The sequence below is a fragment of the Neophocaena asiaeorientalis genome, unplaced genomic scaffold, assembly GCF_003031525.2.
Source record: "Neophocaena asiaeorientalis asiaeorientalis breed wild unplaced genomic scaffold, Neophocaena_asiaeorientalis_V1.1 scaffold241, whole genome shotgun sequence".
Classification (NCBI taxonomy): domain Eukaryota; kingdom Metazoa; phylum Chordata; class Mammalia; order Artiodactyla; family Phocoenidae; genus Neophocaena; species Neophocaena asiaeorientalis.
Genome location: NW_020172287.1, coordinates 1,124,693 through 1,138,886, shown reverse-complemented (window position 1 = coordinate 1,138,886; position 14,194 = coordinate 1,124,693).

The window sequence follows — 14,194 nt, the reverse complement described above, 5'->3', positions numbered from 1 at the left end:
TGGTACACTTTGGCAGCTTCTGTGACAAGAGCAAGGGGAAGAACCAGCACTTCCAAATCAATGTTTCCTTGCTTGGGTGCCAAGAAGCCCCCAACACTCTGGACTCCTTTTTCCTGTTCCAGACGCTTGCACTCAAAATCCCCTTCCTCGGTGGCTTGTTGGAGGTGCTAGAAAGATAATAGGAACTAGGAGGGACACCCATGGAAAGCTCAATCCCAGAGCGAGTCTGATTTGGGCCATGCCTGTGCAAAGCCTGGGAACAATGCAGCACTCAGCTCCTGGCTGGCAGCCCCAGCCAGCTCACAGGGGTGTCTGGTGCAGGCTTGCCCCAGGTTTCTAGATGGAGCAACTGGAGGATTTGCTCACATGGGGAAGACAGGAGGAGGAGCAGATGGGACAGGAGAAAGTAAGTGCAAGTCTGGGACCAATTGCAATGTCAAGTGGGTGAGTCCAAACCTCAAGGCTAGAGATACAGAGTCGAGGGTCATCAGCCTATAAAGTGTCTTATAGTCACAGCCGGACAGCTTTGCCTGGAGATGGTTCAAAGTGAGAAGCAAAGAAAGCCAAGGACTGAGACTCAGTTTAAAGATTGTGTAAAAGAGGAAGAGGGAGAAAGGGAGACTGAGAAGGAGAAGTCAACAGAGTAGAAAGAAACATAGCAGGTTGCTGTGTCAGGGATGCCAAGAGAATAAAGGGAGAAACTCTGCAGAGGGTCTGTGAGCTGATAAATTCCATGGAGGGTCTATGAGCTGAGAAACAGGAGGGCACAGATGTGTCTGTGAGTTGGAGACTTGCCATCACTTATATATATACACGGGGGAGCACACGGCCTTCAGGCCACTAGACCCACAGGCACCTGACCATGCTGACCTGGACCAAGGGGCATGGATCATTATCCTGGGTTGGGGAGGAGGCCGCCAGCATTTGGAAAGTAGCTGCCTGCCTTCCAGAAAGGGGACCCAACCCCTCCATGCCTGGTCACCCCGTGGTCCCTGTGTTCCCGTACCTGCAGTAAGCTTTTGGTGGGAGAACCAGATGTTCTGCAGGGGTTTGAGTGTTTCTGCTCAAGGGTCACTTGGGGTTGGGTCTACCGGTGCCCACAGCCTCCTCACTTCCATATGAGAATCAACAATGTGACTGAACTTGGCCCCCAGCTCAGGGAGGGCACGGCCAGTGTGATGAGTCTCATGGTTGGAACATTTCCTGAAGTTCTAAGCAAGAGGCCCTCTCCACCCACTGGGCTGAGTAAGGCAGAAGCAGGAGCCAGAACTGCCAAGGTCCTGCAAGAGGAGCGTGTCCCTGCAGAAGGAGCTGCAGAGAGTTCAGGGTTCAGGGGGCTGAGAAGGACCAGGGAACTGATCCCTGCCAACAGGATGGGAGCCGGGCCTGACTGCACCAGCCTCTCCCATTACTGGCTCACGTTTCCCCCTTAAGCCCATCAGGGATAGGTCTCTGAGAATAAACTGACACAGGCCTCACACCCTTCCATTCAGGACCTCTCTCCCCATGGACCCACCTCCTTGACCCAGGAGCTAGCCAGAGCCCCAGTCTGGCCAGCCAGGCCCCGTCTGCACTCCTGATGGCCACCATCCATGTCCCTACCCAAGTACCACAGTCCCAGTGCCTGAGCGCCCCACCTTATTCTGAGGACCTGGTGGCCTCACAGCCTGGCCCTCATCCCCTCCCACCCCATCTCTCCTTCCCCACAAAAAGCTGAGAGATCCAGGACAGTGGCACCTCCTCTGTGGGAGAGTTTTGTCCCCAAGGCTCAATTTAGATTTGCAGAAGATAAGGCCTGGTTTGCTAGCCCCCTTCCCATGAAATGCCTTGGCCTGTGGACTCCAAAATTAGGCAGAAAACTCTCCTCTGGGAATTTGAAGACACCCTCTCTGCTAATCCTCCTTGTCCTGAGTGGTTTTCACAGCTCATTAGAACCACCAGGAGGGATTTGGCCTCCCTAATGAGCCCAGCACTTCCTCAGCCTGGGAAGTGCTCGGCCCTAATGAGTTTCTCTTCACTGTAAACGCTACACTGTGGGTTAAGAGTGGGGAATTAGCACTTATGGTGGATCCCAGTTCTTAATAAAGCCAAGCAGGCACTCTAAGGCCAGCTAAGCAGAGAGAAATGCCACCTGTGGGGAGTGGGGTCAGGACATAGCACCTCTGGCTTCTCCCATCCAGGCAGTATACTCAGCCTAGCTCCCAGGGCGGCCAGCTCCGACCCCAGGGCTGTGTGGGCAGAAGTCCCAGCCACACCTCCCTCCTAGAGCCACCGGGCCAAGTGCAGAGGGGTGGAGAGGACGTCTCGAGGGAGCACTTGTGGGAGGTGGGACAGGCATGTAACGGAGGGCCCCAGGAGATGCTGACTCTGCTTCCCCTCTGGGTAGTGACATCCTAGGGGTGCCCACTTTGAGAACAACATGTCAGGCTTATTCACGGAGGTACCAGAACCTTCCAAAAGCCAGATCATGGAGTGGGCCCTTGCTGCTGGACCCTGGAAAGCTGGACGGCCTCACCACCCCCACATACCTTGGATGTTAGCAGAGCAGGCTGCTGCCAGACCCTGCTCTTCCAGCACAGGGGTCAGACCTGGGAGTGACCCACTGGGAGGACACGGGGGAAGCTGCCAGCCTCAGCCTTCTCACTGGGCCTCTGCAGGCCCACCTCAGCCCACGCTAGAATAGCTGGGTCACTCGGACACATTGGGGAGGTGAGCCCTGAGCCCAGGGCAGGCAGCCTCAAGGCCTCACCCTGATGGGGTCCACGCAGCTGAGCTGGGGCCCAGCCTGCCTGTGGCCCTTCATCTGCAGCTCCTCCCAGTGGGCGGCCTCACCCCTGCCGTGGCACCTGCCCTTCTCCTGCCGGCCTGTAGGTCAGCATCCACTGCTGCTACCCTGGCTGGCTCGGGAGCCCTGTTCTGGAAAGCTGGCCACATTCCCTGTATGAGTTAAACCCAGAGCCGGCATCAGGAGTCTGTGTGCATGTCTGTCACAGAGCAAACAGCTCTTGCCTCTCAGGCCCCTTGCCAGACTTTGATTCATGCAACTTAGAAAATAACTCATATTTTCATGCAGTTTTGCCACGTTTATTAAGGAGAAATGTGTTTAATTGACTGGCTCAAACCTGCCTTCCCGTCAACCAGGCAGCAGCTCAGGCTCCGCCCATCTGTTCCTCCAAATTGGTCTCAATCTTTCCTGGGTCCCAGTCAAAAACTCTAAATCGCTCCAACAATCAAAGTAAACCGACTACTTGCTTCCAAGTGACCCCTTCTCGAAGAGCATTTCTTTCCAGCCTCATGGCAGAGCCCTTCCCCCTACCATCTTGTTTCCATAACCCTGAGGCTCAGGGAATTAAAATAAAATACGCTTATAGTCTCTAGATGTTTACTAGACCAGCTGGTAATGAGCTAGACAGGATCTTCTCTATTACATAAAGGAAAAGAACAAAGAATTAGGAATATGGAAGACATTCAAATGTCTTAATTAGTGCTTCCATCTGTAAAAATGTTTCTCCGTCGCTGACAGCCGCCCTCAGAGGCCTATCTTGGGAAGGCCACGGTCCCCGAAGCCCCAGCATGCAAGGACGGCAGCAGCATCGGTTCCACCCACGGGAATCCTGAGACACTGAGGCGGCAGGGACAGTAGGGCCCCCTGGTTGGGTCTGAGCTCTGCATGGACTCTGGAGAGGGAAGAAGACAGCCAGGGCCTGTGAGCAAGCATGGTCTGGGATGAGGCAGAAGCTCTGGGCTCTAGATCACTCCTCAGAGAGGGAAGTCTTGGCTGTGACAGACACTAACCCGATCTCCAGGAACTCCTCCAGCTCTGGCCTGTTCCTCAGCCTCCCTGAAGGCGTATCTGGATTCCCTCACAGCCTCCCCTGAAGCCTGAGCACCAGAGAGCTCAAAGCACGGACACACTCAGAGACTGACGTTCACCTTGGGGCAACACCCTGGACCCCACCAGGTTCGCCCCTGTGCCAGAGCCCTGGCAGCAGAGCAGGACTTGTTGGTGGCAGGGGGCCCGATGGCAGGGTGCAGAAGGACTGAGCAGGGTCATGGCGTGAGGTTGAGCATGTGACCTCTGTCTTCAGGCCACCATGCCTCCCTCTTCACAGTGACGTAATCCCAGACAGCTTCATAATAAGCACAGCCCCATGTCCTGAGTCCCGCCTGGTGCCAGCCCCATGCTAAGCACTCCATCACATTCACTCTCTTTACGGATGACGACACAAAGCACGGAGAGGAGAGCAGCCACCTCAACCAGCCAGCAGCCTGGGAGCCAGGCTTTGAACCCTCGTCTCCCTGCGTGCACCAACCTCTGCACCATGCACACCCCCGTGTTGCCTCCTGCAGCCTCCGCCTCCCAGACACCCTGGCCTTTGTGCTCACCCACCCCTCCCACCACAGCTCCCACCTCCTCTACCGAGGGTGAGCAGCCCATTGCAGGAAGTGGGCCTCACACAGCTCCAAGCTCAGCATCCAGAGTGGACCTGACTCAGGGCACAGGCCCAGTAAATACTGGCTGAACTCAATGGCCTGAGGGTTGGAAACTATTTTGAATTAAACGATAACGAATGACGCTTCTGAAAGCCAGGGAATGAGAGAGGAAGAAAGTAAAATTGAGATGAGCAGCCTTGGGCTTCCAGCATGTCTAGTTTAACAGTTCAAGTTCCTGCTATTGAAAAATAGTTCTGTCCTATAAGGCATCTTGGTCTAATGCTGGACAAATTCCCTTGAAATGGTTTAAGCCAGTTCTCTACCTTTATGGGTCTTATGTCTTAAAACTTTGAAAGAAAACTTCAAATACGTTGGATCCTTGGGGCGTGATTTTCTCACTAGCCATATTTCTGAAAGACCTGAGACTTTAAATACCCAAACTTCGATTTGATTCAACAAATTTGTTGAGTTTCTACAAGAAGAATTAGACAATGCCCTTAACCCTGGAAGAACTCATGGGAGAGGAGGACGCAAAACCAGACAATCACAGTGAGCCGTGGAAACGACTGGCTAGAAGTCTGTCTGAGTTGCTGCAGTGGGAATAAGGTAATTAGCTCACGGTGGGGTCCCAGTGGGAGGATAACTTGGGAGTGGGAGCTGTATTATACAAAGGAGAAGGCATTTGACTTGACCTTGAAGAAGAATTTATAAGGTCAACGAGGCAGGATATTCCACATAGAAGGATCAGCATATGAGCAAAAGCCAAATGACATGAAGCTATTGGCATGTTCAGACCAAAGGGAAGAAGTGAGTGTGTCTGGGAACCAGAATGAAAATGGCAGGAGGGGCAGAGGAGGAGATGAAACAAGGCTTCCAACTGACCATCAGTCCAATGGTGAACGAGGCCCATCTCGGGATCCTTCCAGCTGTATAGAATGCGTGGCTGCTGCTCTGATGAGTCCCAAATTGCAATGCCTTTATATTTCTCTCATCTGCTTTTATTGGCTTTTTTCCTTTTATTTTCTTTCTTACATATCAGACTGACATTTTTCCCTTTCTGCTGCAATTATTAATGTATTTATTCATTGAATCATTTACTCCATAGGTATTTTCAGGTGAGCTCCTATGTGCAGGATCCTGGGGAAGGCATAGAGGAATTAAAGGACGCGGTGCCGGTCCCTTAATCCAGTACGAGGATGACAGCGTTGGTGGGGCAGTAGAGGGTATGGGTTGGGGTAGAGTGCCCCAGGCCTGCATACTCATACCTCACAGACACACTCACACAATCACACACATGAATTTGCTGCTTCTCTACTATACCCTTTTAGAAACCCGTTATCCAAACTTGCTAGAAGTACATTTAGTTCAAAATTGCCAGGCTTCCCTGGTGGTGCAGTGGTTGAGAGTCCGCCTGCCGATGCAGGGGACACGGGTTCATGCCCCGGTCCGGGAAGATCCCACATGCTGCGGAGCGGCTGGGCCCGTGAGCCGTGGCCGCTGAGCCTGCGCGTCCGGAGCCTGTGCTCCGCAACGGGAGAGGCCACAACAGTGAGAGGCCTGCGTACCTCAAAAAAAAAAAAAAGTTGCCTGCGTCTTTTCTTGGCCCTGCTCATCCAGGACAGTACCATCCCCTCACTGTTACGGCCCCAAATCCTCCCTACTCCCAAGGGTGCCTTCATTCCCCTCCCTCTATTTGCTCCACCTGAGTGGACCCTGCCTCCTGCGGGAAGACTGATTGCTCCAAACAGGCCCTCAGAGGAGGCCTGAGTGTCCATTTGGAACGTCCCAGAGATGGCAGAGGCAGGCTCAGGGGTGTAGTGTGGTCCCTTGCAAATTCTCCCTGGGCTATTGGTGGCAGAGCTCCAGCCAGCCCGGACCTTCCCACCATCCCCCAGACTCCCAGGCCCTGCTATGGCTGAAGCTCAGCACGGGTCTGCTTTCTCCGGGGAGCCCAAGGATCAAGACCTCTAACAGGTGGCACACAAGAGCAAGCAGCAGGCCAGATCCTCCCTGATACCAGGAAAGCCCCACTGAGCTGTCTGTGCCAGGCAGGAGTGAGAGCACACATCTCCATGCCAGCTGTCCCACGTGCAGGAACAGGAGCCCAGCCTGACACCACTGCTCCCAGGATGGACTGCACTGTGTCCCAGGAAGGACTGCACTGAGCCAGTGCCTCTTCCTCTCTTCATGCTCCCAACTTGGGGTCCTACTTTCTGCTCAGACTACTGAGCACACAGGTCCAGCAGCCTCAGCTAGGCCCTGGCTGAAGCTCCCTATGTCCAGATCCCTTGACTAGGGTGGGAGTCTAGGTCAGGTTGACACTAGAGGCTGAGCATTCCTCCCAGGTGGCCCAGGGCAGAGATGAGAACCAAAGCTGGCCCTGGCAGGAAATTCAGGACCAGGAAGCCAGACCCAGACGCCTGCCCAGGGCCCAGAGCTTTGGCTGGGGCCCACCCCTGAGGTCACCACCAGGGGAAGACCCAGCTGCTGAAGATGTGACAGCACCACACTTCCAGGCAGCCCAAGCAAGTCAGAGTTTCCCTCGGCCAGCTCAGCTGCTCAAGGCCAGGAGAGGCCAGCCGCAGTCATGCGAGGAGTGAAGTCGTTTCAATTGCAATGGAAAAAAACGACACCCAAAGGAACAGGACACACCGCCAGATCTGCAATAACCGTCCTGTCCTTTGAGTTGGCCAGCTCCCAGCAATTAGAGGCTCTGGGCACAGCAGGCCTGGGACGCGGCTCCATCACAGCTTCATCACCACTCCTGGGATCCTGGCAGCCTGACAGCCTTCCCACCGGCCCTAAGCCTGGAGCCTGGGACAGACAAGCCATCGGTAAGGGAACAGTAGCAGCCCCACACCCAGTCTGACCACTGCCCCTTGGCTTTGGTGGCCTTTCCAAGTGCCCTCCCCCACTAAGCTTCAGCTCCCTCATTTCTAAAATGGGGACATGAATGCACATGCAGGAGTGAGCACCAAATGTAATGGCACAAATAGAAGTGCCCCAGGAGGTGTTAGTCCAATTTCTGGTATTATCAGAAGCCATGGCAATCCCCAAAGCTATTGCTTGCCACAGCTCTGAGGCCTTGACCCACCTAATGACCTTGAAACCCAAGGACCCACCTCCCCCCTCGCTGGGGAGCAGGCAGGAGGGTGGGCTCTGGGAAAGCAGGCAAGCCAGAACCAAACGGAGAGAGGCTGTCCTCATCAACAGGGGGCAGAGTCACAGGACAGAGCCACCTCCTGGATGCTGAATCCCAGGTTGAGCCCTGACCCTAACTTCACAGAAAACCGCTTTGAGACCCAAATGCACAACAGCATTTATGCTGAGGCCTATGCCCCACCTGTGGAGTCAGGGAAGATTAAATAACAATTCCGACTTGGAACCTGAGTTGGGAGAAGCAGGGGGTGCACGCAAGATGGGGAGAAGCCAACCTTCCCAGCTGCTTGTGATCCAAGGAAGCTCCCAACAGAGGGACCCTTCACCTCCACCCCACCCAGATGCTCCCTGAGCACACACTGACCGTGGCCTCACCTCACGTGCTTCCTTCCCATCCCTTTCTCTCCACATTGAGTTCCTCCAAGCAATTGTGATATCTACAATTACTTGCTTGTTTGTTCATCATGTTTTGGGCTTTAGAGGGAAGGGGTTGAGTTCAGATTCCTCAGTCTGTGGCTTCCATCCCATAAGGGTCCACAGGCCCATGACTCATTCTGTGATTTCTCCGTCCCCTTGCATCCCCGCTCCTGCTCCACCCCTCAAATGCCATGCCAGCGTCTGGGGCCTTTGCTGTGTGTCTTTGCACTTTGAATGTCCTTGTGAGATGGGGAGGGGGGTCTTTTATTGACATTACATTGTGGAACAACCTCCCCATTTCTGACTTTTCCACTCAGCCCTGAGTGAAGGCCCAGCTACAGCATTATGCATCCCTGGGATTCACAGCTTCTCACTGGGGCAGAGCTCAGGATGGCCCTGACACCCTGGGGTGCCCATGCCAGCCAGGACGAACAGCATCAGGGGTGACATTGCAGGGACTCTGGCCATGCTCCGTCTGACTGGCAGTGTCCCTCTGCTCTCTGGAGGGTTGGGCCCATCCCTGTCCCATTCCCTGGCAGAGCCACCAGGACTCTTGTCTTCACACCATGCAATCCATGGCTTTCAAATGTTGGCCATTCAGGCAGGACAGACAGTGTCTGCTTCCCCTGCCTGACGGACGGTTTAATGCCTCAAGGGCAGGCCTGGTTCATTGGTTGATCTGCCACAGCTGTATCCCCAGCAGGATGACAGTGCCTGAGGTCAGGCCACACACTGCCCACTTTCTCATGTACCTCCTCCTGAATAGCCCTCACCCCCAGCAAGGTCTGCAGGACAGCCACTGGGGGGCTCCTGGTCTATCCGGCCTCAGGGTGGGGGTAGGACTCAGCGTCAGGTCAGCAAAGGAATTCTATGCTGGTCCCTGGCATTGCTGGTCTTCTTAGTGGGCCTTGCAACACAATTTCAAAACACAAATCCTAGTAAATAAAAAGGGGCCAATCCACTCCTGCCCAGCCCCACCCCAGCCCATCTCTACTCCCACCCTGGCCCCCAAAGCCTCTGCCCTGGGGACCCAAAAGGAGCAGAGTTGGGAGGGCCCTGCGCTGGGATAGGGGCCAGCAGAAAGGAGCCTGCCTAGGCCAGTGTGCTTGGTAGGGGTCAGGGGAGGAGCCCTAATTTCTACTCCCTCCAGCAGATTCTGGGGCAGTTCTCCAAGAAATGAGGCACCCCATTGTCTGCCATGGTCCTGTCCTCTGAGGCTCTGTGAAGAGATGGAAAAGAAAAGATGAATTGTGAAAAGTCAGTGCACTGTGGTCCTCTGCTGCCCCCACGCCCCTTCTCTGCAGGGCTCTCCTGCCCCTTGGGGCCCTGCAGGCCCCCACAGATGCCCCCCTGTATGCCTCCCGATTGTCACAGAACTAGGACCTGAGGGTGGACAAGAACGCTCCTGAGCCGGTGCTGGAGACGTACACTCAGACTAGGCCCCACCCATGCACCAGGTACCGGCACTCTCCATGACCGCAGTGGACGGAGCTCAGCCTGGCAGGCACGGAGATGGACGTTTCAGGTGAGCTGGCTTAGGTGTGACAGGTGGATCAGGAAAGACAGGTGGGTCAGGTGAGACAGGTGGGAAAGGGAGAAGAGAAGAGGAAGCAGGAGGGAGAGCACAGACACGTGTCAGGAAGTGAGAGTGAGCGAGAAGGACACTGTGGGGGGGTGAAGAGATAGTGCTGCAATTCCAGAGGACACCACAGGATGGATGCAGGAAATCACCATGAGTGGCCAAGTGGGATGCCCCTCACAGCCCGCAGTGGAGACACCCTGAGAGCAGCCTAAGTCTCAGATGACAAAGCGTCCTGAGTCTGGACAGATTGAGTTTAGAAGTGGCCCATCTGTGTGCACTCTCCATGGTGGGACGTCCCTTCTAATCCTCACACCAACCCATGAGGAAGATTGTCATTGTCCCAGCCTACAGATGAGGAAACCAAGGCCCAGAGCCAAGCACATAGCCCAGCAACCCCCAGTACCTGAGTGAGGGAGCCAGGACTTGCTGGCTCCCCCAGGCCCTCGGAACCCAGAGCCAGAGCTGAGACCACCAAGGGGAGCGAGATGAGAAAGGAGAAGAGGCTCTACATGCGGGGCTTGAGGAGCCAGGGGCCCTGAAAGAGAGGAAGGCAGAGAGCGAGGAGAGCGTGACATCTAGAAACTGGGGCAGTGGGAGGGGACTCCGGGACCCACAGTGACCACAGTGGCCCTGGTATGGAGTGCACTCCCCAGCAGAAACCACCCTGAGAAGTTGTCTCTGAAAACAAGCCCCCACCCCCACTTCCGGGGGCCGGCATTTGCCAAGGGCAGACACCACTGCACTGGGCTGGCCTTGAGTCCCTGGGTCCCCTGGCTTGTGTCCCTGAGAAGCTTCTGACAAGGACTTTGGCCCCCATTTCTCAATGGACACGCAGACCAACCTGCAGGTGCCGGAGCCACACATCCTTCTGAGAGGGACTGGGAGGTAGGGAGAACAGGGGAGAGAAGAGAAGCTGGGAGCCAGGATCTCAAAAGAAAGAGGTGGGACAACCAGGCCAATTCACTCCAGGAGATCCTTAATGTAGAGACTCGGTCAAATGTCCTGTCCGAGCATGCCATTCCAGTGTTCAAAGCCATCTGTGGAAACACAAATTAAAACCACAAGGAAATACTACCTCACACCCAGTAAGCTGGCTAAAATTTAGAAGTCTGACAACACCAAGTGTTGATGAGGATGTAGAGCAGCAGAAACTCTCATGCATTGCTCAAGTGAAAATGGTGGAAGCTCTCTAGAAAATCGTTTGGCATTTTGTAACACAGTCAGCCTTCCATATCCGTATGTTCCACATCCGAGGAGTCAACCAACTGCAGGTCAAAAATATTCAGGAAAAACATTCCAGAAAGTTTTTAAAAGCAAAACTTGAATTTGCCACACACCAGCAACTGTCCACATAGTATTTACATAGTGTTTACATTGTATTAACAACTATTTACATAGCATAGTAATGTACAGATGATTTAAAGGATATGTGAGGATGTTCGTAGGTTATATGCAAATACTACTCCATTTTATATAAGGGACTTGAGCATCTTCAGATTTTGGTATCCACAGAGGTCCTGGAACCAATCCCCTGCAGATACCAAGGGAAAACTGTATAACATAAACATATCCTATGAGCCAACAATTCTACTCTTAGGTGGTTACCCAAGAGAAATGAAAACATTTCCACAAAAAGACTTGCTTAAGAATGTTTAATGCGTCTTTAGCAGGGGGTGGGGTGGGAGGAATGAACTGGGAGATTAGGATTGACATATATACACTAACATGTATAATACAGATAACTAATAAGAACCTGCTGTATAAAAAAAAATAAAATAAAATGTTTTTAAAAAAGAATGTTTAATGCGTCTTTACTCATAATTGCCCCAAACTGGAAACAACTCATATGTCCACGACACGATAATTCATAAAATGGAATACTACTCAGCAATTTTTTTAAGCTACTAATACACATAAAAACATGGATGGGGCTTCCCTGGTGGCATAGTGGTTGAGGGTCCACCTGCCGATGCAGGGGACGCACGTTCGTGCCTTGGTCCAGGAAGATCCCACATGCCGCGGAGAGGCTGGGCCCGTGAGCCATGGCCGCTGAGCCTGCACATCCGGAGCCTGTGCTCCGCAACGGGAGAGGCCACAACAGAGAGAGGCCCACGTACCGCAAAAAAAAAAAAATATATATATATACACATATATATGTGTTTATATATATATATATATATGTGTGTGTGTGTGTATATATATATATATATATATATATATATATATAAAATCTGACTCACTTTGCTGTACACCTGAAACTAACACAACATTGTAAATCAACTATACTTCAATTTAAAAAAAAGAAAGGAAAAGAAAAAATATGATCTTCAGGTGCAGCTGGATTTGGGGACTCAAAACATCTGCTATTCCTCTAGTCTCTATAATCCTCTCTCCAGTTGACTCCAGATGGTTGTGCCCTCAGCATCCTCATGGTGAAAATGTGGCTACTAGTAGTTTCAGGGCCTCATCTTCCCAATTCAAGTTCAAAAAGAAAGAAAGCATCTCTTCGCAGAAGTTCCCAAATGAGGCGCAGGATTCAGTACAACTGAACCAACTTGGTGGAAGAGCCTCACACTGCAGCTGTGAAGAAGAGGTGGAGCCCTACTGAGGCCATGTGGTCTGGGAATGGAGGTGAGAGGGGAGGCAGGTTCCCAGAGGCATCTCAGCACTGTCCCTGGGAGAAGGGGGAAATGGCTGCTGGACAGGAAAAGCCATAGACCCAACCACAATGTCCTTCCACCAGCCTGGGAGGGCTGCCCACGCAGTTCTACCACCCTGTACCCCTCCTCACTGACCCACCCTGCTGCTGCCACCCCCAAGGAGAGATCAGTGTCCAGAGGGGTGACCCATCCATGCAGCCAGTGGCCCTCCTGCCACACCACTTCAGCCAGCCTCTCCTGAGGCCAACCCGAAAACTTCTCACCACCCAGGACAGCACCACCACTAAGAAGTGATCCTGAACTCCTCACCCCAGCCGATGGGGTTCCCCCCATCCTGACTAGGTCTTATCAACACTCCCCAACCTCTCTTCCTGCCCTGCCTAGCCTGGAACAGTGGCTAAGCCCTTCAGCTACTCTCCTGTCAGCACCCATAGCAACCTTTCTTTTCATCCTACTGCCAAACAAGCCTATCCCAGACCAGTGAAAATCAAGTACCCGGGGGGCTGAGGCGGCTGGAAAGTCACCCCACAGAAACCCAGGGTCCCCAGTGGCCCTTGGCAGCACAAGTGCCTGGCTCCCAACCACCACCCCCAGGCTCCACGGCCCCTACGTAAACCCAGCACCTTCACTCAACCCGAAGCGGATCTTCCCCTCCACCAGCCCCCTCCTCAGGACCTCTCTGTGGGCTTTCAGGGGAAGCTTCTGGACCCCATGGCCCGCTCTGCTCAGGAGTCATCGCTCTGCCTGCCCAGGTAAGGGTTAATAAGACGGGCTGTCACTGAGATGTTTACCCACCTCCAGACTCCGGATGAAGATAGAAATGGTATTTATGATTTCTACCCAACGTTTCTGGAAAGGATTTAAGGTGCTTACAAGGATACACATATATAACAAGACCGCATAAATTAAATGTGGGAGCCAAAAATGAAAGAAAAACAAGGGTAGGGACATAAAGAGGAACAAGAAAGAAGGCTAACTTGAAAACAAAGGCCAAATGAGCCCTAAGCTTGCTATAGCGAGCCACAAATGTGTCCCAACGTTTTCTAGCAGCTCACCAGAAAAAGAAACCTGTCTGCTGGAAGCTTCAGGGTTGGTTACATTAAAACACACACGCGGGGGCTTCCCTGGTGGCGCAGTGGTTGAGTAAAAAAAAAAAAAAAAAAAAAAAAAAAACACACACACACACGATTACCCAGGAGACATCCCAGGGTATGTTTCCCAGGAACGTCTCCCAAGGGATGGCAATGCAAGGACAATGGGAGGTGAGGATTGGTGGGTGTTCCTCCTGAGCTGTGGGCTTGGAAGCAGGGGCGGGGGGGTGAGTGGGTGGGACAAGAAAGGTTCTAGACCCCCTGCTCCCACACCTGGATGATGAGGAGACTGTATAGCTGCTTCGCCCTGGGCATGGCACCCAGCCTCTCCTACTCCTGCTCATACCCTCAGAATAGCACCCCCCCACCCTGCTCTGGGGAGAGATCTCCAATGACTATGTCCCAGGGGCCCCTCCTGCTTGGTGGAGTAGAATGCCAGCAAGCCCTCCTCAGGATGTCCCTGGACCTTGCAAGTTCCATCCACTCATGCTTGGACGCCCAGATCTTCAGATCTTCACTCCCTCATACCTTTAGTCTGAAAGCATTAAATAAGCACCTACTGGGTGTAGCATGGGGATGTAAAGTTTATAGAGGGAAAGAAAAAAGTTTCAACTAAAGCTGCCTGAAATTATTTGGCTTTCAGGAGGTGCCACAGAGTCAAGGGGCCACCCAGCTCTCGTGACTCATCTCAGGACAATCCCCTGAGGACCAGGGGTGCTGGCATGTGTTGGGGCAGCCTGGTAGGAAGGTTTGAGGCTGCAGATGCCAGCAGCATGGGGCATCTTGGATTGACAGGTGAAGACCCCTCAGAGCCCTGTTTGGATCTGCCAGAAACGGCTGGGGAGATCATG